At 43.7% G+C, this 26,807-nt stretch overlaps 1 pseudogene across 1 annotated transcript in view; it reads left to right on the top strand.

The window, feature by feature from the left end:
* The first annotated feature begins 6,933 nt into the window (after positions 1 to 6,933).
* LOC311107659 (matrix-remodeling-associated protein 5-like) overlaps positions 6,934 to 26,807 on the top strand; it is a 94,387-nt pseudogene continuing 74,513 nt past the window's right edge. Inside the window, exons 1-3 of the transcript in view lie at positions 6,934 to 7,020; positions 15,223 to 15,451; positions 15,556 to 15,706. The product of the transcript in view is annotated as a matrix-remodeling-associated protein 5-like (transcript). The remainder of the gene's footprint in view (positions 7,021 to 15,222; positions 15,452 to 15,555; positions 15,707 to 26,807) is intronic.

Raw genomic sequence — 26,807 nt, 5'->3', positions numbered from 1 at the left:
AAAATATATTTTGATTTGTTTAACACTTTCTTGGTTACTACATGATTCCATATGAGTTATTTCATTGTTTTTTATGTCTTCACTATTATTCTACAATTTAAAAAATCGTAAAAAATAAAGAAAAACCCTTGAATGAGTAGGTGTGTCCAAACTTTTGACTGGTACTGTACATCTTCCTCCAGAAAAGTGTTTGAAATTGATGTTGGCAGCACCAGAAATTGCTTCAAGGTCAAGGAACTGAGAGCTAAACTGAGGGATGTAGCTCAGTTTATAGAGCATGGCGTTTGCAACGCCAGGGTTGGGGGTTCGATTCCCACGGGGGGCCAGTATGAAAAATTAAAAAAATTATGTATGTAAGTCGCTCTGGATAAGAGCATCTGCTAAATTACTAAAATGAACAATGTACAGATGCTACTACATCTGCCAGTCATTGAATGACACACCTTGAACTTGGAATTGAATATTGTATGTGAGGAGTGTTCTTATAAGCTGATGAACTGAGCAGATTTTTGTTACACTTTGTCTATTTTCCAACAACATGGACGTTTACAATCACATTTTATTTGGATAGTCCCAAATGATGATCTACAGATGGTCAAATTATCTGTTTATATGCTTGCTAACGTTCCGGTATAGGGTTAGGTTTAGAATAAGGGTTGGGTAAGGGATAGGGATAGGGCTAGGGTTAAGTTTAGGTTTAGGATAACAACAATATCAATATAAATAGCACTATATACAGTGGGGGAAAAAAGTATTTAGTCAGCCACCAATTGTGCAAGTTCTCCCATTTAAAAAGATGAGAGAGGCCTGTAATTCTCATCATAGGTACACGTCAACTATGACAGACAAATTGAGAAAAAAAAATCCAGAAAATCCCATTGTAGGATTTTTAATGAATTTATTTGCAAATTATGGTGGAAAATAAGTATTTGGTCACCTACAAACAAGCAAGATTTCTGGCTCTCACAGACCTGTAACTTCTTCTTTAAGAGGCTCCTCTGTCCTCCACTCGTTACCTGTATTAATGGCACCTGTTTGAACTTGTTATCAGTATAAAAGACACCTGTCCACAACCTCAAACAGTCACACTCCAAACTCCACAATGGCCAAGACCAAAGAGCTGTCAAAGGACACCAAAAACAAAATTGTAGACCTGCACCAGGCTGGGAAGACTGAATCTGCAATAGGTAAGCGCTTGGTTTGAAGAAATCAACTATTGGAGCAATTATTAGGAAATGGAAGACATACAAGACCATTGATAATCTCCCTCGATCTGGGGCTCCACGCAAGATCTCACCCCGTGGGGTCAAAATGATCACAAGAACGGTGAGCAAAAATCCCAGAACCACACGGGGGGACCTAGTGAATGACCTGCAGAGAGCTGGGACAAAGTAACAAAGCCTACCATCAGTAACACACTACGCCGCCAGGGACTCAAATCCTACAGTGCGAGACGTGTCCCCCTGCTTAAGCCAGTACATGTCCAGGCCCGTCTGAAGTGCATTTGGATGATCCAGAAGAGGATTTGGAGAATGTCATATGGTCAGATGAAACCAAAATATAACTTTTTGGTAAAAACTCAACTCGTCATGTTTGGAGGACAAAGAATGCTGAGTTGCATCCAAAGAACACCATACCTACTGTGAAGCATGGGGTTGGAAACATCATGCTTTGGGGCTGTTTTTCTGCAAAGGGACCAGGACGACTGATCCGTGTAAAGGAAAGAATGAATGGGGCCATGTATCGTGAGATTTTGAGTGAAACCCTCCTTCCATCAGCAAGGGCATTGAAGATGAAACGTGGCTGGGTCTTTCAGCATGACAATGATCCCAAACACACCGCCCGGGCAACGAAGGAGTGGCTTCGTAAGAAGCATTTCAAGGTCCTGGAGTGGCCTAGCCAGTCTCCAGATCTCAACCCCATAGAAAATCTTTGGAGGGAGTTGAAAGTCTGTGTTGCCCAGCGACAGCCCCAAAACATCACTGCTCTAGAGGAGATCTGCATGGAGGAATGGGCCAAAATACCAGCAGCAATGTGTGAAAACCTTGTGAAGACTTACAGAAAACGTTTGACCTGTGTCATTGCCAACAAAGGGTATATAACAAAGTATTGAGAAACTTTTGTTATTGACCAAATACTTATTTTCCACCATCATATGCCAATAAATTCATAAAAAATCCTACAATGTGATTTTCTGGATTTTTTTTTTCTTATTTTTTTCTGTCATAGTTGACGTGTACCTATGATGAAAATTACAGGCCTCTCTCATCTTTTTAAGTGGGAGAACTTGCACAATTGGTGGCTGACTAAATACTTTTTTTCCCCACTGTACACTACCATTCAAAAGTTTGGGGTCACTTAGAAATGTCCTTGTTTTCGAAAGAAAGGCAATTTTTTTGTCCATTAATATAACATCAAATTGTCAGAAATACAGTGTAGACATTGTTAATGTTGTAAATGGCTATTGTAGCTGGAAACGGCTGATTTTTTTTATGGAATATCTACATAGGCATACAGAGGCCCATTATCAGCAACCATCAGTCCTGTGTTCCAATGGCACGTTGTGTTTGCTAATCCCAGTTTATAATTTTAAAAGGCTAATTGATCATTAGAAAACCCTTTTGCAATTATGTTATCACAGCTGAAACATTTTGTGTTGATTAAAGAAGCAATAAAACTGGCCTTCTTGAGACTAGTGGAGTGTCTGGAGCATCAACAATTGTGGGTTCGATTACAGGCTCAAAATGGCCAGAAACAAATAACTTTCTTCTGAAACTCGTCAGACTATTCTTGTTCTGAGAAATGAAGGCTATTCTATGCGAGAAATTGCCAAGAAACTGAAGATCTCGTACAACGCTATGTACTACTCCCTTCACAGAACAGCGCAAAGCGGCTCTAACCAGAATAGAAAGAGGAGTGGGAGGCCCCGGTGCACAACTGAGCAAGAGGACAAATACATTAGAGTGTCTAGTTTGAGAACCAGGCGCCTCACAGGTCCTCAACTGGCAGCTTCATTAAATAGTACCCGCAAAACACCAGTCTCAACGTCAACAGTGAAGAGGCGACTCCGGGATGCTGACCTTCTAGGCAGAGTTGCAAAGAAAAAGCCATATATCAGACTGCCAATCTTAATCTTTTGTTTTTATTGGCCAGTGTGATATACAGGGGGGGGGGGGGGAAGTATTTAGTCAGCCACTAATTGTGCAAGTTCTCCCACTTAAAAAGATGAGAGAGGCCTGTAATTTTCATCATAGGTACATGTCAACTATGACAGACAAAATGAGATTTTTTTTCTCCAGAAAATCACATTGTAGGATTTTTAATGAATTTATTTGCAAATTATGGTGGAAAATAAGTATTTGGTCAATAACAAAAGTTTCTCAATACTTTGTTATATACCCTTTGTTGGCAATGACACAGGTCAAACGTTTTCTGTAAGTCTTCACAAGGTTTTCACACACTGTTGCTGGTATTTCGGCCCATTCCTCCATGCAGATCTCCTCTAGAGCAGTGATGTTTTGGGGCTGTCGCTGGGCAACACGGACTTTCAACTCCCTCCAAAGATTTTCTATGGGGTTGAGATCTGGAGACTGGCTAGGCCACTCCAGGACCTTGAAATGCTTCTTTTTACGAAGCCAGTCCTTCGTTGCCCGGGCGGTGTGTTTGGGATCATTGTCATGCTGAGAGACCCAGCCATGTTTCATCTTCAATGCCCTTGCTGATGGAAGGATGTTTTCACTCAAAATCTATACATGGCCCCATTCATTCTTTCCTTTACACGGATCAGTCGTCCTGGTCCCTTTGCAGAAAAACAGCCCCAAAGCATGATGTTTCCACCCCCATGCTTCACAGTAGGTATGGTGTTCTTTGGATGCAACTCAGCATTCTTTGTCCTCCAAACACGATGAGTTGAGTTTTTACCAAAAAGTTATATTTTGGTTTCATCTGACCATATGACATTCTCCCAATCCTCTTCTGGATCATCCAAATGCACTCTAGCAAACTTCAGAAGGGCCTGGACATGTACTGGCTTAAGCAGGGGGACACGTCTGGCACTGCAGGATATGAGTCCCTGGCGGCGTAGTGTGTTACTGATGGTAGGCTTTGTTACTTTGTCCCAGCTCTCTGCAGGTCATTCACTAGGTCCCCCTGTGTGGTTCTGGGATTTTTGCTCACCGTTCTTGTGATCATTTTGACCCCACGGGGTGAGATCTTGCGTGGAGCCCCAGATCGAGGGAGATTATCAGTGGTCTTGTATGTCTTCCATTTCCTAATAATTGCTCCCACAATTGATTTCTTCAAACCAAGCTGCTTACCTATTGCAGATTCAGTCTTCCCAGCCTGGTGCAGGTCTACAATTTTGTTTCTGGTGTCCTTTGACAGCTCTTTGGTCTTGGCCATAGTGGAGTTTGGAGTTTGACTGTTTGAGGTTGTGGACAGGTGTCTTTTATACTGATAACAAGTTCAAACAGGTGCCATTAATACAGGTAACGAGTGGAGGACAGAGGCGCCTCTTAAAGAAGAAGTTACAGGTCTGTGAAAGCCAGAAACCTTGATTGTTTGTAGGTGACCAAATACTTATTTTCCACCATAATTTGCAAATAAATTCATTAAAAATCCTACAATGTGATTTTCTGGAATTTATTTTCTCAATTTGTCTGTCATAGTTGACGTGTACCTATGATGAAAATTACAGGCCTCTCTCATCTTCTTAAGTGGGAGAACTTGCACAATTGGTGGCTGACTAAATACTTTTTTCCTCCACTGTATGGCTTTTTCTTTGCAACTCTGCCTGGAAGGTCACCATCCCTGAGTGCCTATCTCCTCCCTATAGGCTGTCTTGTTGTTGTTGGTAATCATGCCTACTACTGTTGTCATCATCAAACTTGATGGAGTTGGAACTGTGTGAGGCCACGCAGGAGTGGGTATTCTGGGAATACAGGAGGGGCCTGAGGACGAACACTTGTGGGGCCCCCGTGTTGAGAATCAGTGTCGAGGAGTTAATGTTGCCTACCTTCACCACCTGGGGGCGGCCCGTCAGGAAGTCCAGGACCCAGTTGCATAGGGAGGACTTCAGATCGAGGGCTGTGAACTTTATAATGTGCTTATAGGGCACTATGGTATTGAAGGCCGAGCTGTAGTTGATGAACAGCATCCTCACATATTCATTCCTTTTGTCCAGGTTGGTAAGGGCAGTGTGCAGTGCAATGGCGATTGCGTCATCCGTGGATCTGTCAGGGCAGTAGGCGAATTGGAGAGGGTCGAGTGTGTCGGGGAGGGAGGAGGTGATATAGCCTTTGACTAGCCTCTTGAAGCACTTCATGATGACGGAAGTGAGTGCTACTGGTCGGTAGTCATTCAGTTCAGTTACTTTCCCTTTATTGGGCACAGGGACGATAGTGGACATCTTGAAGCCGGTGGGCATAGTGGCCTGAGCTAGGGAGAGATTGAAAATGTCGGATAACACAACAGCCAGCTGGTCTGCACATGCTCTGAGAGCATGGCTAGGGATGCCGCCTGGGCTGGCTGCCTTGCAAGGGTTAACACGTTTGAATGAGTTTTATACGTCCTCAGTGGAGACTGTGAGTGTGTAGCCCACGTTATCATCGGGGGCTCTCGCCAGGAGCTCAGGTTAATTGAGTTCGAATCGTGAGAAAAAGGTGTTTAGGTCCTCCGGTAGGGTGCTGTTGGTGACCGCGATGGCTGGCTTTCTTTTTGTAACCTGTGATCGTTAGGAGCACCTGCCGCATATGCCTTGTGTCCGAACCACTGAATTGCTCCTTTGACTTGTGTTTCGCCATCTTGATCGATCTGCGTAGGTTGTATTTGTACTGTTTAACCAAACTATTGTCCCCGGTCACCTTGCCCTGTTTATAAGCAGCATTTCTCCTTTTCAGTTTTCCTACAAGGCTGCTATCTAAATCGGGAACATTTTGAAAGACACTATCGGTATCACGTCATCTATCGAAATTTTTATGAATCCGGTGACTGAGTCGACTTATTCATTGATGTTACAGTATCTGTGATGCGTGATTTGAAGGAGTCAGGCGCAGGAGGGTAAATCGCAGTATACAGAGTTTATTCCGTAATCCAGCGTACCCAGTCCAGTGCGCAAAACAGGCGCACTGGAACAAACATGCACACAGGGAAAATACCCCGGCAATACTAAATACTGAGCTCAACCGAGCTACTAATCCTCACAATGAACAATCACCCACAAGGACAAGGGGGGCAGAGGGAATACTTAAACACGTACTAATGAGGGGAATATGAACCAGGTGTGTGTAATTGACAAGACAAGATAAATGGAATGATGAGCTATGGAGCGGCAGTGGCTAGAATGCCGAAGCCTGCCGAACAAGGAGGGTAGGTAGCTTCGGAGGAAGTCGTGAGGCGACTCGGAACATATTCCAGTCCACGTGATCAAAATAGTATTGGAGCAGTAATTCTGAATGGTCGGACCAATGCTGTACAGACCTGACGACCGGAACCTCCCTCTTGTTTTTGTTTGTAGGCAGGGAGAAGCAAGATAGAGTCATGGTGGATTTGCCTAAAGAAGGAGGGGGCCTTATACCCGTGTTGAAAGGTGGGTGGCAGTGGTCAAGAGAAGAATTTCCGCAAGTTAGACAGTCGATGTGTTGGTAATAATTTGGCAGCACGGTTCTCAAATTACTTTTGCTAAAGTCCCCCCGCAACAATGAGCGCTGCCTCCGGGAATGCGGTCTCCATTTCGGGTCCAATTAAGATCTTTGAGAGCCTTTTTGGTGTCAGCTTGGGGCGGGATGTACACAGCCATGGCGATAATCCCTGAGAACTCTCTCTGATGACCAAGTATTCCAAGTCGGGGGAGCAGAAGCTCGCAAGTTCCTGTACATTTCCTCCGTTGCACCATGTGTTGTTGGTCATAAAGCAGAGAGGTAATGGAGGACGGTAATGGAGGACGGGTCGCCCGGCGTCTTAATCTCACTAAGACCCCGCCACGTCTGCCTCTTCGTCCGAGTCTTCACTTCCTACTCTCAAGTAGGACTCCCAAGCAGCTCGGCGCCTCGCCGAAGAAGCTAGTCCATTGTTTCGCCGTCTCAGGGAATTCGGGGAGGTCCGGTGGGCAGTGTGTATTCAGCGACTCGTATTCCAATAGTTCTACCCGGGGGGGGGGGGGGGTGCCACAGCTATGCCGATCTACAAGTATGATTTCCAGATGAATTCTCAGATGGAATTCATTTCAAATGTATTGGCTGCTCTGAATTACAAATTGTTATTAATTAAATAGGGACTGACTGTCAGATATGGAGGAAGAAATTGATACCATGTGAAAAGGAAGGGAAGAAAACAAGAATTTGTCAACTAAAGGGTATGGATTAGTTGTAGGGAGAGGATGCACCGTTACACTACCTACAGTGGCTTGCGAAAATATTTACCCCCCTTGGCATTTTTCCTATTTTGTTGCATGACAACCTGGAATTAAAATGAATTGTTGGGGGGTTTGTATCATTTGATTTACACAACATGCCTACCACTTTGAAGATGCAAAATTTTTTTTATTTATTTTTTTGGGAAAGAAATAAGACAAAAAAACAGAACTTGAGCGTGCATAACTATTCAACCCCCCAAAGTCAATACTTTGTAGAGCCACCTTTTGCAGCAATTACAGCTGCAAGTCTCTTGGGGTATGTCTCTATAAGCTTGGCACATCTAGCCACTGGGATTTTTGCCCATTCCTCAAGGCAAAACTGCTCCAGCTCCTTCAAGTTGGATGGGTTCCGCTGGTGTACAGCAATCTTTAAGTCATACCACAGATTCTCAATTGGATTGAGGTCTGGGTTTTGACTAGGCCATTCCAAGAAACTTAAATGTTTCCCCATAAACCACTTGAGTGTCACTTTAGCAGTATGCTTAGGGTCATTGTCCTGCTGGAAGGTGAACCTCCGTCCCAGTCTCAAATCTCTGGAAGACTGAAATAGGTTTCCCTCAAGAATTTCCCTGTATTTAGCGCCATCCATCATTCCTTCAATTCTGACCAGTTTCCCAGTCCCTGCTGATGAAAAACATCCCCACAGCATGATGCTGCCACCACCATGCTTCACTGTGGGGATGGTGTTCTCGGGGTGATGAGAGGTGTTGGGTTTGCGCAAGACATAGTGTTTTCCTTGATGGCCAAAAAGCTCAATTTTAGTCTCATCTGACCATAGTACCTTCTTCCATATGTTTGGGGAGTCTCCCACATGGCTTTTGGCGAACACGAAATGTGATTGCTTATATTTCTCTTTAAGCAATGGCTTTATTCTGGCCACTCTTCTGTAAAGCCCAGCTCTGTGGAGTTTATGGCTTAAAGTGGTCCTATGGACAGATACTCCAATCTCAGCTGTGGAGCTTTGCAGCTCCTTCAGGGTTATCGTTGGTCTCTTTGTTGCCTCTCTGATTAATGCCCTCCTTGCCTGGTCTGTGAGTTTTGGTGGGCGGCCCTCTCTTGGCAGGTTTGTTGTGGTGCCATATTCTTTCCATTTTTTTATAATGGATTTAATGACGCTCCGTGGGATGTTCAAAGTTTCTGATATTTTTTTATAACCCAACCCTGATCTGTACTCCTCCACAACTTTGTCCCTGACCTATTTGGAGAGCTCCTTGGTCTTCATGGTGCCGCTTGCTTGGTGGTGCCCCTTGCTTAGTGGTGTTGCAGACTCTGGGGCCTTTCAGAACAGTTGTGTGTGTATATACTGAGATCATGTGACAGATCATGTGACACTTAGATTGCACACAGGTGGACTTTATTTAACTAATTATGTGACTTCTGAAGGTAATTGGTTGCACCAGATCTTATCTAGGGTCTTCATAGCAAATGGGGTGAATACACTTGCACCCATCACTTTTCCATTATTTATTTTTTAGAATTTTTTGAAACAAGTTATTTTTTTCATTTCATTTCACCAATTTGGATTATTTTGTGTATGTCCATTACATGAAATCCAAATAAAAATCAATTTAAATTACAGGTTGTGATGCAACAAAATAGGAAAAACGGCATGGGGGGATGAATATTTTTGCAAGGCACTGTAGATATCACACCCACACCAACTGCCTCTAATTGAGTAATTTGAATGTCTTCACGTGATGTTGTCCCAAGACTGACGGAATTACACTTTGCAGCATGGTGAACGCTGAGAACACCACCATCTACATCATGCTACCAGCCCGCTCATTACCCAGGCCCCTACATAGGAGAAGAAAGGATGTTGATTGCTGTTCTCTTTTAATATTATTCTCACCCCAGTTCCTTCTCTTTTCATTATAAGGGCTTGGTAATAACATCCCCTCTCTCTCCCGTAGCATGGCAGTGGCAGAGGCTCAGATGTAAATAGGCGCTCAGAGCCACGCCGCTTTGTGCTCCTGAGGTCGTGACAGATGTTCCCTCCGTGACAGATGTTCCCTCCGTCTCCTGGTGGGTAGTAGAGAGACAGTGGCCCATCCATCCATCAGCTCTCCCCATGCCAGGGCTGTGTGATGGATTCCTGTGGATGGGGGGGGAGGGGGTTGAGCCTGAGATATACAACAGGCTAGCAGGGGCAGAGAGATGATGAGGGGATGGGGAGGAGAGGGGGGCATCAGGACTCACTGACTGCTGTGTAATTAAGGCTGTGCTAATTGATGCAGCTGTTGCCGTAGTGACAGAGGACAGGATCAGTGCGCTGGGCACTGAAGGGGCCCATATGGAGTTCTCAGGTGGCTCGTACTGGAGCCGCATGAACACCAGTACAAAAACTAAAGGGCTCAGGCTCATTATTAAAATAACACAATGTCCAGGTAGATAAAGAAGGAATTACAGCGTATTATTTTCTAAACAACACGTCACTTGTCTTTTACCAGTAGGACTGGAATGATAGCATTCATTATGGGCGTATTATATGCTTTCTGGAAATGATTGACCAAACAAATGAATCAGCACCAATTAATTTCTGCTGACACAAAAGGGGTATTAGTCCTAATGCTCGCACACCTTAGTGGATTGCAGTCCTTACCATCCAACCATGGCTAGCCTAAATATGCTTATATGAATGCTTGCATCTGTTGATTAAGTGAGGGAGCCCATATACTGTAGATGTGCAGAGTGGAGGTAATAAGGGCATCAGGGACCATCTCTAAGTCCAACACAGCCACTGCAGCACTGGAGCTGGGCGGCCTGGGCCTGTGGCCTGCAGCCTTGACCTTGGAGCCTGCCTCATGCCCATGGCTGGTCCCCCATTCCAGTCCTGGAAACTAAACACACAGAGGGCTCTGCCAGAGGACACGGCTCATTTGTCAGCCATTCATTTTCCTAAAGGAGACAAAGCTCTGTTAGCTAAGCGACAGACAGGCCAATACATTACTCATCTGCTAGGGGATTCATTTGGGGGCCCAGGGCCGGGACGGGCCTAATTGTGTGGCTCCTTATTTAACTGGCACAGCCATGGCAGAGCACTGCAGAGCACAATCAGACTGCATTGCATCCCTCATCCTGGGTAAGAGGGCAGAACAGTGGGAGAGAGGAGAGTCGACTGCTGCTGCGGTCCAAAAAATTCAACCACTGCAACAAACCAAGACAGAGGTGGTTTGGCTGTAGAGTGTGAATACATGCCCAGTCCTGTGTGAGCAGTTAGTGAATTAGAGCCTGTGCTTTTGTTGGCAAACACAACAGGCATTCCTCAGCATAGTGTGATACAAATTCCTGTGATTTATTTTGGCCTAAAAGACTCTGGGAAAAAGGCCTTAATTTACAGAAACAATCCGTCAGACTTGTAAGGGGCCATGCTGAAATCTCCTTCTCAACATATTGGCCTTGTACTGTAAATAGTTGGTGTATCTGTGTGCCCGTGTGTGGGTGTGTTTGTGTGCGTGTGTAACAGGGTTGGTTATGTTTCCACTCGAAACTGCAGAAATAAGTATTTTATGTTTATGTATTCCTATTGGTTGGTTGAATTAACATATCAATAAGGTGTTATGCCATTGGTCATGCTTGCAGATAGGTGGATATCGCGAACGTCAATTCTTCTCAGTCTGATATTGACATGCAAGTGGTAGGTCACATTCTGAAATAGTGCATTCTATTTACAATCTGTATGAGTTCACTATGTACATTTATTGATATACACAGTGCCTTCAGAAAGTATTCATACCCCATAACTTATTCCACATTTTGTTGTGTTAGAGCCTGAATTCAAAATATATATTTTTCTCTCACCCATCTACACACAATACCCCATAATGACAAAGTCAAAACATACAATATTTTTGCAAATATATTAAAAAAGAAATACAGAAATATCTTATTTACATAAGTATTCACACCGCTGAGTCAATACATATTAGAATCACCTTTGGCAGCGATTACAGCTGTGAATCTTTCTGGGTAAGTCTCTAAGAGCTTTGCACACCTGGATTGTACAATATTTGCACATTATTATTTGTTAAAATTCTTCAAGCTCTTTCAAGTTGGTTGTTGATCATTGCTAGACAGCCATTTTCAAGTCTTGCCATAGATTTAAGTCAAACTGTAACTAGGCCACTCAGGAACATTTAATGTCGTCTTGGTAAGCAACTCCAGTGTAGATTTTGTCTTGTGTTTTAGGTTATTGTCCTGATGAAAGGTGGATTTGTCTCCCAGTGTCTGTTGGAAAGCAGACCAAACCAGGTTTTCCTCTAGGATTTTGCCTGTGCTTAGTTCTGTTCAATTAATTTTTATCATTTAAAAAAACTTGCCGATGACAAACATACCTATAACATGATGCAGTCACCACCATGCTTGAAAATATGAAGAGTGGTACTCAGTGATGTGTTGGGTTGGATTTGCCCCAAACATAACGCTTTGTATTCAGGACATGAAGTTCCTTTCTTTGCCACATTTTTAGCAGTTTTACTTTAGTTCCATATTGCAAACACTATGCCTGTTTTGGAATATGTTTATTCTGTACAGGCTTCCTTATTTTCACTCTGTCATTTAGGGAAGTATTGTGGAGTAACATTGTTGATCCATCCTCAGTTTTAACTCCTATCACAGCCGTTAACCTCTGTAACTGTTTTAAAGTCACTGTCACGGATCCCCCGGTACTGCTGCTCATTCCTTTCACCAGCTCCGGAGGTCTACGTTACCGACCTTCTAGGCGTCACTGACCTGGTTCATTACCACCTACCCCGGACTGTCTTGTCTCATTACGCACACCTGGTTCCCATTCCCCCTGATTAGTATGTGTATATATGTGCCCTCTGTTCCCCATTGTCCTTGTCGATTATTGTGCTGCTGCTACGCTGTTTATTATTTATGCATAGTCACTTTTTCAGAGGCATCCACCTCGACGATGAAGGGGAGTGAGGTGTCGGGATGTGCCAGCACGGTAGCAGTGGAGAAGCGTGCCTGATTGTAGGCGCTCCTCAAGTCCAGTTTCGTGAAGTACTGCGCCCCATGTATTTGTTCGATGATGGTTGGGATGAGTGGTAAAGGATACCTGAACTTAACGGTGGCTTTGTTCAGTGTCGTGCTCTCTTCATGACTGTCTTGGTGTGTTTGGACCATGATAGTTTGTTGGTGATGTGGACACTCTCAACCTGTTCCACTACACACCGTTGATGAGTATGGGGGTGTGCTCAGTCCTCCTTTTTTTCCTGTAGTCCACAATCATCTCCTTTGTCTTGATCACGTTGAGGGAGAGGTTGTTATCCTGGCACAACACGGCCAGGTCTCTGACCTCCTTCCTATAGGCTGTCGGTGATCAGGCCTACCACTGTTGTGTCGTCGGCAAACTTAATGATGGTGTTGGAGTCGTGCCTGGCCATGCAGTCATGGGTGAACAAAGAGTAGAGGAGAGGACTGAACATGCACCCCTGAGGGGCCCCCGTGTTGAGGATCAGCGTGGCAGATGTGTTTTTACCTACCCTTACCACCTGGGGGCGGCCCGTCAGGAAGTCTAGGATCCAGTTGCAGAGGGAGGTTGTTTAGTCCCAGGGTCCTTAGCTTAGTGATGAACTTTGAGGGCACTATGGTGTTGAACGCTGAGCTGTAATCAATGAATAGCATTCTCACGTAGGTGTTCCTCTTGTCCAGGTGGGAAAGGGCAGTGTGGAGTGCAATAAAGATTGCATCATCTGTGGATCTGTTCGGGCGGCATGCAAATTCGAGTGGGTCTAGGTTTCTGGGATAATAGTGTTGATTTGAGCCATGACCAGCCTTTCAAAGCACTTCATGGTTATCTTAGTGTTCTTGGGCACAGGGACTATGGTGGTCTGCTTGAAACATGTTGGTATTACAGACTCAGTCAGGGACATGTTGAAAATGTCAGTGAAGGCACTTGCCAGTTGGTCAGCGCATGCTCGGAGTACACGTCCTGGTAATCCGTCTGGCCCTGCCACCTTGTGAATGTTGACCTGCTTAAAAGTCTTACTCACATTGGCTACGGAGAGCGTGATCACATAGTCATCCAGAACAGCTGATGCTCTCATACATGCTTCAGTGTTGCTTGCCTCGAAGTGAGCATAGAAGTGATTTAGCTCCTCTGGTAGGCTTGTGTCACTGGGCAGCTTGCGACTGTGCTTCCCTTTGTGGTCTGTAATAGTTTTCAAGCCCTGCCACATCCGACGAGCTTCAGAGCCGGTCTAGTACGATTCAATCTTAGTCCTATATTGACTCTCTGCCTGTTTGATGATTCTTCTGAGGTATAGCAGGATTTTTTATAAGCATCCGGGTTAGAGTCCCACTCCTTGAAAGCGGCCGCTCTACCCTTTAGCTCAGTGCAGATGTTGCCTGTAATCCATGGCTTCTGGTTGGGGAATGTACGTACGGTCACTGTGGGGACGATGTCATCGATGCACTTATTGATGAAGCTAGTGACTGATGTGGTGTACTCCTCAATGCTGTCGGAAGAATCCCGGAACATATTCCAGTCTGTGCTAGCAAAACAGTCCTGTAGCTTAGCATCTGCGTCATCTGACCACTTCCTTATTAACCGAGTCACTGGTGCTTCCTGCTTTAGTTTTTGCTTATAAGCAGGAATCAGGAGGATAGAGTTATTGTCAGATTTGCCAAATGGAGGGCGAGGGAGAGCTTTGTACGCATCTCTGTGTGTGGAGTAAAGGTGGTCTAGAGTTTATTTTCATCTGGTTTCACATTTAACATGCTGGTAGAAATTAGGTAGAATGGATTTAAGTTTCCCTGCATTAAAGTCCCCGGCGACTAGGAGCACTGCCTCTGGATGAGTGTTTTCCTGTTTACTTATGACCTTATATAGCTCATTGAGTACAATCTTAGTGCCAGCATCGGTTTGTGGTGGTAAATTAACAGCTACAAAAAATATAGATGAAAACTCTCTTGGTAAATAGTGTGGTCTACAGCTTATCATGAGATACTCTACCTCAGGCGAGCAAAACCTTGAGACTTCCTTAGTATTACATTTTATGCACCAGCTGTTGTTTAAAAATATACACAGACTGCCACCCTTAGTCTTACTGGAGTCAGCCGTTCTATCCTGCCATTGTAGCGTATATCCTGCCAGCTGTATGTCATCCATGTTGTCGTTCAGCCACGACTCGGTGAAACATAAGATATTACAGTTTTTAATGTCCCGTTTGTAGGATAACCTTAATCTTAGGTTGTCCAATTTATTTTCAAATGACTGAACATTGGCTAATAAGATTGATGGAAGAGGCAGTTTACTCACTCGCCGTCAGATCCTTACAAGGCACCCCGAACTACGTCCACGATATCTCCGTCTCTTTCTCATACGAATGACGGGGATTTGGGCCTTGTCGGGTGTCTGTAGAATATACTTCGCGTCCGACTCATTGAATAATTTGTTTTTGTCCAACACGAGGTGAGTAATCGCTGTCCTGATATCCAGAAGCTATTTTTGGTCATAAGATACGGTAGCAGAAACATTATGTACAGAATAAATTACAAATAACGTGAAAAAACACACATAATAGTACAATTGGTTAGAGGGCTGTAAAACGGCAGCCATCTTCTCCGGCGCAATTCTCATGGAACGCCTGTAGGTCACGGTCAGTCTCACCTCCGGGTACCATCCTCAAGCTAATGGGCAGGTGGAGAGGGTCAATCAGGAAGTGGGCAGGTTCCTGAGGTGTTACTGTCAGGACCATCCAGGAGAGTGGGCAGAATTTATACCTTGGGCTGAGTACGCTCAGAATTCCCTCCGCCACTCCTCCACTAACATCACTCCTTTCCAGTGCGTGTTGGGGTATCAGCCGGCCCTGGCACCTTGGCATCCGCACCAGACCAAGACCCCTGCGGTGGACGAGTGGTTTCGGCGTGCTGACGAGATCTGGAACGCTGCGCACACTCGTCTCAAGCTGGCCATGCGTCGGCACAAGGAACAGAACGACCTCCCCGCAGTTCTCTCCATGCGACCGGGTCTGGCTCTCCTCCCGGAACCTGCCCCTCTGCTTGCTCTGCAGGAAGCTGAGCCCATGGTTTGTGGGGACGTTTAATGTCCTGAGGAGGGTTAATGAGGTAACGTACCATTTGCAACTCCCTGCTGATTACCGCATTAACCCGACTTTTCATGTGTCTCTCCTCAGGCCAGTGGTGCCTGGGTTTCGCTGAGGCTGAATCCAGTGACGCCCTGCCTCCTCCTCTGGACATCGAGGGAGGTCCGACATACTCGGTCCGTGAAGTCCTGGATTTGAGGCGTCGGGAGGGGCTACTCAAGTACCTCATCGACTGGGAGGGGTACGGCCCAGAGGAACGGTGCCAAATTCCTGCGGTGGACATCCTGGACGCTTCGCTGACCAGGGATTTTCACCGTCAGCGCCCTGACCGACCCACACCGCGTTCCTGTGGTCGTCCCCAAGGCCGGTTTCATCCCGCTGCTGGTGCAGCGTGTCGGGGGGGATTCTATCAAGGATCCCCCCGGTACCGCTGCTCATTCAGAACAGGTGTATATATACTGAGATCATGTGACAGATCATGTGACACTTAGATTGAACACAGGTGGACTTTATTTATCTAATTATGTGACTTCTGAAGGTAATTGGTTGCACCAGATCTTATTTAAGGGCTTCATAGCAAAGGGGGTGAATACATATGCACGTGCCACTTTTCCGTTATTTATTTTTTCGAATTTTTTGAAAGAAGTAATTTTTTTCATTTCACTTCACCAATTTGGACTATTTTGTGTATGTCAATTATATGAAATCCAAATAAAAAAAACATTTCAATTACAGGTTGCAATGCAACAAAATATGAAAAACGCCAAAGGGGATGAATACTTTTGCAAGGCACTGTATGTGCCCTCTGTTCCCCACCTCGCTCTTTTGTTTGGGTTACATCCCTGTGTTATATATACACTACCGTTCAAATGTTTGGGGTCACTTAGAAATGTCCTTGTTTTCGAAAGAAAAGCCATTTTTTTGTCCATCAAAATAACATCAAATTGATCAGAAATACAGTGTAGACATTGTTAATGTTGTAAATGGCTATTGTAGCTGGAAACGGCTGATTTTTTTAATGGAATATCTACATAGGCATACAGAGGCCCATTATCAGCAACCATCAGTCCTGTGTTCCAATGGCACGTTGTGTTTGCTAATCCAAGTTTATAATTTTAAAAGGCTAATTGATCATTAGAAAACCCTTTTGCAATTATGTTATCACAGCTGAAACATTTTGTGTTGATTAAAGAAGCAATAAAACTGGCCTTCTTGAGACTAGTTGAGTATCTGGAGCATCAGCAATTGTGGGTTTGATTACAGGCTCAAAACGGCCAGAAACAAATAACTTTCTTCTGAAACTCGTCAGTCTATTCTTGTTCTGAGAAATGAAGGCTATTCCATGCGAGAAATTGCCAACAAACTGAAGATCTCATACAATGCTTTGTACTACTCCCTTCACAGAACAGCGCAAGTAATTAATAAGTTCAATTTGCGCAAAGGGATATTCAATGTATGCTATTTACCCATCTACCAATAGGTGCCCTTCTTTGCGAGACATTAGTAAACCTCCCTGGTCTTTGTGGTTGAATCTGTGTTTGAATATCACTGCACGACTGAGGGACCTTACAGATAATTGTATGACAACCTGCTGCCTTAGTGCTCCAGGAAGGGGCGCGGGCGTCGCATGTGGGCTTGGGCACAACACCACAGCCTGTTTCCAATGGATACCTATCCAATTACTTCCCACCTCCCACCTCTGCCGCAGGAATGAGGGACAGGAGAGGGGGAAGAGGAGCAGGGAGGTGGAGGAGAGGTGCGGCTGCTGTTTCTGGTTACACAGGCCAATTACCCTTGTGCAAAGGGGACCTCTGTTTAGGAACCCAGCCTGGTGGACAGTTGGAGCAGGGACAGTAAGCAGCAACGACAGGCTCCATGTGCGATGGAGGAGTCAGAGTGAACAGCAGGGCTTATTATGATATGAGGCAGCAGCTCAGCCATGTCCTGCTGTCCTGTCATTAGCCCGTCACCCTGCCAGGTGTACTCTGCCTGGGAGGCTCTTTGGGCTCTGGGCAGCACTCCGATCACCCCCTCTCCCCGGTCCAATGGATCCTCCCTGGAACAGGCTCTAATCCCCCTCCCCTGGGTGAATGAAAGAGACTGTGTCCCAATTGACACCATATTTCCTGTATTGTGATGTACTTTTGACCAGGGCCCAAATGTAGTGGACTATATAGGATATCGGATGCCATTTGGGACGCACACATAGAGAGAGAGGCCCTGTCTGAATGGCTGGCTGGCTGGCTGGAGAGGGGCCAGTACTCTCTCTCTGCCGGGGCTGGCTGTTATGAACCAAGCCAGATAGAAATAGAGCTATTAATGAGCAAGGCTGCTTTTAACTGGCAGCCATGGAGCCACAGCAAAAAATACTCCTCCAATAACTTGCCTGGAGAGAGACTCAGAGGGCCTGGAAGCACTGTGTGACGTATATGGGAGGAGAGTGACATTACTGCAAGTCTCTCTTTCAAGGACTGGAAGAAACTGTACGGTAGGTATCCTATCCTCGAAGCCTGAAGTCAATGTTAATGATATGGACAATTTGTGGGGAAAGTGGTGCTTTCCTTGCGGTGCTATCTCCCTCGTACATGTCTGAATGCCTCAATTGAAACTTCAAAAGATTCCCCAGCACCATTGTTGGTGGACATGTCCACATTCTAGCAAATACAATAAGAAAATCAAACCACTCTGAAATGCAGGCAGTGGTAGTGTGGCTTTGATGTCCCCTCCTGTATAATAGGAATCAAACTTTTATCTTTGTCTGTATCTCTCTCTCCCAATAGTCATCAAGCAATGGAGTAGCCAGCACAAACATATTTTCATGATTTCACTAATATCATCACAATCAATAAATCATAGCACGTTTTTGGGCTAGTGTTTACCTGATAAAGTAGAATCCTGTTGAAAAATAATGTAAAAATTACATAACTAAAACACACATTGTGTGACGAGTACTGAGTATACGAAGGGGCAGGACGCAGACGAAGGAATTAACAAGGTAAAGGTTTACTTAATAATGAGAAAGAGAATAACAAAGAGAGCGTAAACAACACAACGCTAACAATTACACACAACAATGAACTAACAGTCCAGGGCTATATAGTGGTGGTGATGATATGATGATGTGCAGGTGTGCTGGAGGTGATTAGGCTGCGTTGGGTTTCCATTCCTGTGTTTGCCGAGGTGGTGCGCTCAGACCGGTGGCTCAGTAGACCAGTGAATCAGAGCGCCGGAGGGGAGCAACGGGAGGAGACGTGACACATTGAAAATGATACTGTTACTGCTTCCTGTTTTCATGGCTTTTTGATTTATGGCCAAGTCTCAAAACACCAGTTTTAGATGTCCAAATTCATAATCAATATACTGAATTAAGTTGTGATATTTTGAAGACCAATACATAATAGTTACTCCCTACACACGCGTGTCACACTTGTATTCAGATTACTTGTATTTTGCTAAATTAGTACCTTATAAACTGCAGATGCACCAATATTTACCAAGCGGTCACTCTAGACTGGAATTGTTTAGCTTCTTCTATTGTAATCAATAGCACACACAAATTAATCACTCACATAGATAGAGTATTGAAATCAATGGAACTGGGACAATAACCATTGCAACATGTACCGTTTGCGTTCTTCTAATAGACAAACTTCAATGAACTTGGGTATACTACGTATACTGAACAAAAATATAAATGCAACGCAAAGTGTTGGTCCCATTTTTCATGAGTTGAAATAACAGATCCCAGAAAAGCTTAATTCTCTCAAATGTTGTGCACAAATTTGTTTACATCCCTGTTAGTGAGCATGTATCCTTTGCCAAGATAATCCATCCACCTGATAGGTGTGGCATATCAATTAAACATCATGATCATTACACAGGTGCACCTTGTGCTGGGGACAATAAAAGGCCACTCTAAACTGAGCAGTTTTGTTGCACAACACAATGCCATAGATGTGTCTTTGAGAGAGTGTGCAGTTGGCATGCTGACCGCAGGAATGTCCACCAGAACTGTTGCCAGAGAATTGAATGTTAATTTCTCTACCATAAGCCTCCTCCAATGTCATTTTAGAGAATTTGGCAGTACGTCCAACTGGCCTCGCAACCGCAGACCACGTGTAACCACGCCCGCCCAGGACCTCCACATACGGCTTCTTCACCTGAGGGATGGCCTGAGACGAGCCACCCAGACAGCTGATGAAACTGTGGATTTGCACAACCAAATAATTTCTGTACACACTGTCAGGGAAGCTCATCTGCATGTTGTCCTCAACAGGGTCTTGACCTGACTGCAGTTCGGCGCCATAACCGACTTCAGTGGGCAAATGCTCACTTTTGATGGCCACTGGCATGCTGGAGAAGTGTGCTCTTCACGGATGACTCCCGGTTTCAAGTGTACTGGGCAGATGGCAGACATCGTGTATGGTGTCGTGTGGGCGAGCGGTTTGCTAATGTCAACGTTGTGAACAGAGTGCCCCATTTACATTTTAGTAATTTAGCCGACGCACTTATCCAGAGCGACTTACAGTTAGTGAGTGCATACATTTTTCATACTGGCCCCCCGTGGGAAACGAACCCACAACCCTGGCGTTGCAAGTGCCATGCTCTACCAACTGAGCTACACGGGGCCCCATGATGGAGGTGGGGTGATGAAATGGGCAGGTATAAGCTACGGACAACGAACACAGTTGCATTTTATCGATGGCAATTTGAATGCACAGAGATACCGTGACGAGATCCTGAGGCCCACTGTCGTCCCATTCATCCGCTGCCATCACCTCATGTTTCAGCATGATAATGCATGGCCCCATGTCGCAAGGATCTGTACAGAATTCCTGGAAGCTGAAAATGTCCCAGTTCTTCCATGGCCTGCATACTCACCAGACATGTCACCCATGACAGCGTGTTCCAGTTCCTGACAATATCCAGCAACTTCACACAGCCATTGAAGAGGAGTGGGACAACATTCCACAGGCCACAATCAACAGCCTGATCAACTCTTTGCGAAGGAGATGTGTCGCGCTGCATGAGGCAAATGGTGGTCACACCAGATACTGACTGGTTTTCTGATCCATGCCCCTACCTTTTTTTAAGGTTTCTGCGACCAACAGATTCATATCTGTATTCCCAGTCGTGAAATCCATATATTAGGGTCTAATGAATTTATTTCAATTGATTGATTTTCTTATATGAACTGTAACTCAGTAAAATCTTAGAAATTGTAGTATATTGCGTTTACAGTATATTTCTGTTCAGTTATATACAGTATGTCGATAGATGACAACCTGTCGTAGCCATTTATCAACTTATATCTCTGTGAGAAAATTATTTTGGTAAATGGAAATATAAACTTTTTTGAATGGATAATTTCAATGAATCTAAATAGCAATAGGGGATGGCTTTATTTGAATGATAGCTTAACCTTCAAATCCATTAATTAATGTGAGGCCAGAGACGTTTATGGGAGGAGCACCCAATTTTTTTCAAGACACCGTGGTCTGAAAATGACAGCCATTCTAAGTCCCACTACCGACTGGCACATATGACAAAAACACTTGTAGTAAACCAAAGATATTGATCTGTTTCAAGCAATCGATTTTGTGAGAACGTGATGACTATAAACTTTATTACTAACATCACCAATCTGAGGTAAAAAAGGATGTGTATTTTCTGTAATTCTTGTGTTGTGAAAAAGTTAGTCTGTGTAATGTTCTGTCCACCATAACCGAAATTAGCATCACATAAAATAATTAATAATGTCAAAATAATTCAATATTTTGATTTAAGTTGATAGTAAATGATACAACAATTACATCTATTTCTCACTACTTTAACCATGGAGAGAGTTTAAAAAATGATCCTAAACATAATTTATCAAGGCGCTCTAGACTAGAGCTTTGATGTCCCCTCCTGTATAAAAGGAATAAACCATTTATCTTTGTCTGTATCTACCTCTCACAGTAATCATCAAGCACCACACCACCGCTAAAGGGATAGAGTAGCCAGGATAAACATATTTTCACGATTTCACTAATATCATCAACATCAATAAATCATAGCATGTTTTTACCTGATGAAGTAGAATCCTGTTGAACAATAATGTTAAAAACATTCCTAAAACACGGTTATATGGTAATTGACCAGCCCTAACAGAACAATCACACACTGTACACACACACACACACACACACACATATACAGTACCAGTCAAAAGTTTGGACACACCTACTCATTCCAGGGTTTTTCTCTATTTTTACTATTTTCTACATTGTAGAATAATAGTGAAGACATCAAAGCTATGAAATAACACATATGGAATCATGTAGTAACCAAAAAAGTGTTAAACAAATCAAAATATATTTTATATTTCAGATTCTTCAAAGTAGCCACCCTTTGCCTTGATGACAGCTTTGCACACTCTTGGCATTTTCTCAACCAGTTTCATGAGGTAGTCACCAGGAATGCATTTCAATTAACAGGTGTGCCTTGTTAAAAGTTAATTTGTGGAATTTCTTTCCTTCTTAATGCGTTTGAGCCAATCAGTTGTGTTGTGACAAGGTAGGGGTGGTATACAGAATATAACCCTATTTGGTAAAAGACCAAGTCCATATTATGGCAAGAACAGCAAAGAGCAAAGAGAAATGACTGTCCATCATTACTTTAAGACATGAAGGTCAGTCAATCCGGAAAATGTCAAGAACTTTGAAAGTGCATCAAGCGCTATGATGAAACTGGCTCTCATGAGGACTCATGAGGACTGCCACAGGAAAGGAAGACCCAGAGTTACCTCTGCTGCAGAGGATAAGTTCATTAGTTGATGTTGAGATGTGTGTGTTACTTGAACTCTGTGAAGAGTTACCAGCCTCAGAAATTGCAGCCCAAATAAATGCTTCACAGAGTTCAAGTAACACACACATCTCAACATCAACTGTTCAGAGGAGACAGCATGAATCAGGCCTTCATCATAATAATAATAATAATAATAATAATAATATGCCATTTAGCAGACGCTTTTATCCAAAGCGACTTACAGTCATGCGTGCATACATTTTTGTGTATGGTCGAACTGCTGCAAAGAAACCACTACTAAAGGACACCAATAAGAAGAAGAGACTTGCTTGGGCCAAGAAACACTTGCAATGGACATTAGACCGGTGGAAATATGTAATTTGGTCATATGAGTCCAAATTTGAGATTTTTGGTTCCAACCGCCGTGACTTTGTGAGACGCAGAGTAGGTGAACGGATGATCTCTGCATGTGTGGTTCCCACCATGAAGGATGGAGGAGGATGTGTGATGGTGTGGAAGTGCTTTGCTGGTGACACTGTCAGTGATTTATTTAGAATTCAAGGCACACTTAACCAGCATGGCTACCACATCATTCTGCAGCGATACGCCATCCCATGTGGTTTGCGCTTAGTATATTTTAGTCATTTAGCAGACACTCTTATCCAGAGCAACTTACAGTTTAGTGAGTGCATACATTTTCATACTGGCCCCCCGTGGGAATCGAACCCACAACCCTGGCGTTGCAAATGCCATGCTCTACCAACTGAGCTACACGAGACTATCATTTGTTTTTCAACAGGACAATGACCCAACACACCTCCAGGCTGTGTAAGTGCTATTTGACCAAGAAGGAGAGTGCTGGAGTGCTGCATCAGATGACCTGGCATCCACAATCACCTGACCCTAACCCAATTGAGATGGTTCGGGATGAGTTGGACCGCAGATTGAAAAGCAGCCAACAAGTGCTCAGCATATGTGGGAACTCCTTCAAGACTGTTGGAAAAGCATTCCAGGTGAAGCTGGTTGAGAGAATGCCAAGAGTGTGCAAAGCTGTCATCAAGGCAAAGGGTGGCTACTTTGAAGAATATAAAATATAAAATACATTTTGATTTGTTTAACACTTTTTTGGTAACTACATGATTCCATATGTGTTATTTCATAGTTTTGATGCCTTCACTATTATTCTACAATGTAGAAAATAGTAAAAATAAAGAAAAAACCATGGAGTGAGTAGGTGTGTCCAAACTTTTGACTGGTAGTGTATATTGTACACTCACACACCACCACACTCACAAAAGCCCACACACAAGCTCAGGTCACGCAGGCTCCGATTTGTGACAGTAAAAAGGGAGTACTTTTCCAGTTCCCTTGATTGACCTTCTGCTGTGTTAATCCTCGACAGTGAGCTTTGTGATACCTTGATGAAAGGAAGAGCAGAGTGTGTTCCCTGATATGTAATCCTAAAGCACGCCTAAAGAATGAAATCAAGATAACCACATTCCTTCGAAAGCGTTTCCTGCTTCCAGCCACCTGCAGTTGAAGTCGGAAGATTACATACACCTTAGCCAAATGCATTTAAACTCAGTTTTTCACAATTCCTGACATTTAATCTGAGTAAAAATTCCCTGTTTTAGGTCAGTTAGGATCACCACATTATTTTAAGAATGTGAAATGTCAGAATAATAGAATAATAGTAGAGATAATTATTTATTTCATCACATTCCTAGTGGGTCAGAAGTTTACATACTCTCAATTAGTATTTGGTAGCATTGCCTTTAAATTGTTTAACTTGGGTCAAACGTTTCGGGTAGCCTTCCACATGCTTCCCACAATAAGTTGGGTGAATTTTGGCCCATTCCTCCTGACAGAGCTGGTGTAACTGAGTCAGGTTTGTAGGCCTCCTTGCTTGCACACGCTTTTTCAGTTCTGCCCACAAATGCTCTACAGGATTGAGATCATGGCTTTGTGATGGCCACTCCAATACCTTGACTTTGTTGTCCTTAAGCCATTTTGCCACCACTTTGGAAGTATGCTTTGGGTCATTGTCCATTTGGAAGACCCATTTGCGACCAAGCTTTAACTTCCTGACTGATGTCTTGAAATGTTGCTTCAATATATCCACAAAATTTTCCTTCCTCATGATGCCATCTATTTTGTGAAGTGCACCAGTCCCTCCTGCAGCAAAGCACCCCCACAGAATGATGCTGCCACCCCCGTGCTTCATGGTTGGGATGGTGTTCTTCGGCTTGCAAGAACCCCCTTTTTCCTCCAAACATAACGATGGTCATTATGGCCAAACAGTTCTATTTTTGTTTCATCAGACCAGAGGACATTTCTCCAAAAAGTACGATCTTTGTCCCCATGTGCAGTTGCAAACCGTAGTCTGGCTTTTTATGGCGGTTTTGGAGCAGTGGCTTCTTCCTTGCTGAGCGGCCTTTCAGGTTATGTCGATATAGGACTCGTTTTACTGTGGATATAGTACCTGTTTCCTCCAGCATCTTCACAAGGTCCTTAGCTGTTGTTCTGGGATTGATTTGCACTTTTCGTACCAAAGTACGTTCATCTCTAGGAGACAGAACGCATCTCCTTCCTGAGCGGTATGACGGCTGCATGGTCCCATGGTGTTTATACTTGTGTACTATTGTTTGTACAGATGAACATGGTACCTTCAGGCGTTTGGAAATTGCTCCCAAGGATGAACCGGATTTGTGGAGGTCTACAATTCTTTTTCTGAGGTCTTGGCTGATTTCTTTAGATTTTCCCATGATGTCAAGCAAAGAGGCACTGAGTTTGAAGGTAGGCCTTGAAATACATCCACAGGTACACCTCCAATTGACTCAAATTATGTCAATTAGCCTATCAGAAGCTTCTAAAGCCATGACAACATTTTCTGGAATTTTCCAAGCTGTTTAAAGGCACAGTCAACTTAGTGTATGTAAACGTCTGACCCACTGGAATTGTGATAAAGTGAATTATAAGTTAAATAATCTGTCTGTAAACAACTGTTGGAAATATTACTTGTGTCATGCACAAAGTTGATGTCCTAACCGACTTGCCAAAACTATAATTTGTTAACAAGAAATTTGTGGAGTGGTTGAAAAACGGGTTTTAATGACTCCAACATAAGTGTATGTAAACTTCCGACTTCAACTGTATATCTCATAGCATGATCATTTCAACTCTGTTCGCCGGATGGCTTTTTTATTCTGACGTCATCATCCAGAAATAAATATATCGCCTCTCATGAATTACATGCAAGAGGGGATTACGTGTCTTGGCTGCCTAAATGTGCAAACTCTGATAGATACACTTCTTTAATAAGTCATGTGCGTGCCTTTCAGCGTTTTGCATAACACAATGCTTATTGGTGTGGAAGTATTTACAGATCTAGGACTACTGTTCACAAATTGTATGAAAAATGGGTGAGTTCACTATAGTCAATTGGCACAAAGAGCATGTTTAATCAGATGCTAGGAATAGCTCAGCTAGGGGTGGCTGAGAATGGGCTGACATGCCAGCTTTTTCTGGAACATCATACAGCATGAGTTGAACCATGTCCCTGTCAAACTAATAAATTAACAACACCATTATGATTCATGCTCTCAAGGATGTGGGTATTAAGAGCAAACCTCTACGTATCGAGGCGAAGAAGAGTGTTGAATTAAAAGGAATTTAAACAGACCAATAGACTACAGTGTCCTGCTGCTTCTCTTCTCTATTCCACTGCAATGGATTCCAAAGACTTGCTTTGTCCCCAATTCTGTCCTGTCATTCCATCTGGGCATTGACAGATCATTAAGTAGTAAATCTATCAGCCTCTGCCATGCGTCTCTCGGGCTGACGCTCCAAATGCCATGGGGCTGTAGAAAGGGGAGAGCCTGCCCCAAACAAGGAGTGAAAAGTTGCTGAGCTGGGTCCAATATCCTCCCTTTACCCCCACCCTCAACTCAATAAACTGCTTGTCTGCTCTTTCCCTCTTGCAGAAGTGCCGATCAATCCCTCAGCTAGAGCCTGGGCCAAAACCCACCATGCCCCAGGGTTCGATACCTGGCACGGGCCTTCCCCTCCATCGTTACTGCAGCCTGGGGACCGCTCCTCCAAAACAAGAGAGAAAAATCTAGCTCCAAATCACTGGCACACAGCTGCTCAATATGCAGTTAATCTATTTTTCATCCCTCTGATGATATTTGAATTAAGTCTAATTAGCTACGGGCTTCCTGAAACATTATATGTCAATTCCAGGCCTGGTGTTACTGTATGTGTATCAGCTGTCCATCTCAATTGTATTTAGCTATGCTCACATCCTGTAATAGCCTTGATTATTGTAAATCTAAAATAGTATTGCTTTGACCATGATTGGCATCCAGCAGGTTAACAGGGGTTATGAATGATATTGTAAAACTGCCAGATTTGGATTCATCTCTTTCCCTTGCCTAGGTTTTGCAACATTCACTTGAACTTTTACATCAAAAACAGAGATAATCTTTGCTCTTCATCTAGCTTAATGTACTGAATATATTCCCCCTTATCGCATATCACAACCTCCTATTACC

Source organism: Coregonus lavaretus (genome assembly GCF_964263955.1).
Source record: "Coregonus lavaretus genome assembly, chromosome: 32".
Taxonomy (NCBI): domain Eukaryota; kingdom Metazoa; phylum Chordata; class Actinopteri; order Salmoniformes; family Salmonidae; genus Coregonus; species Coregonus lavaretus.
This window is presented reverse-complemented; position numbering and strand designations above follow the sequence as displayed.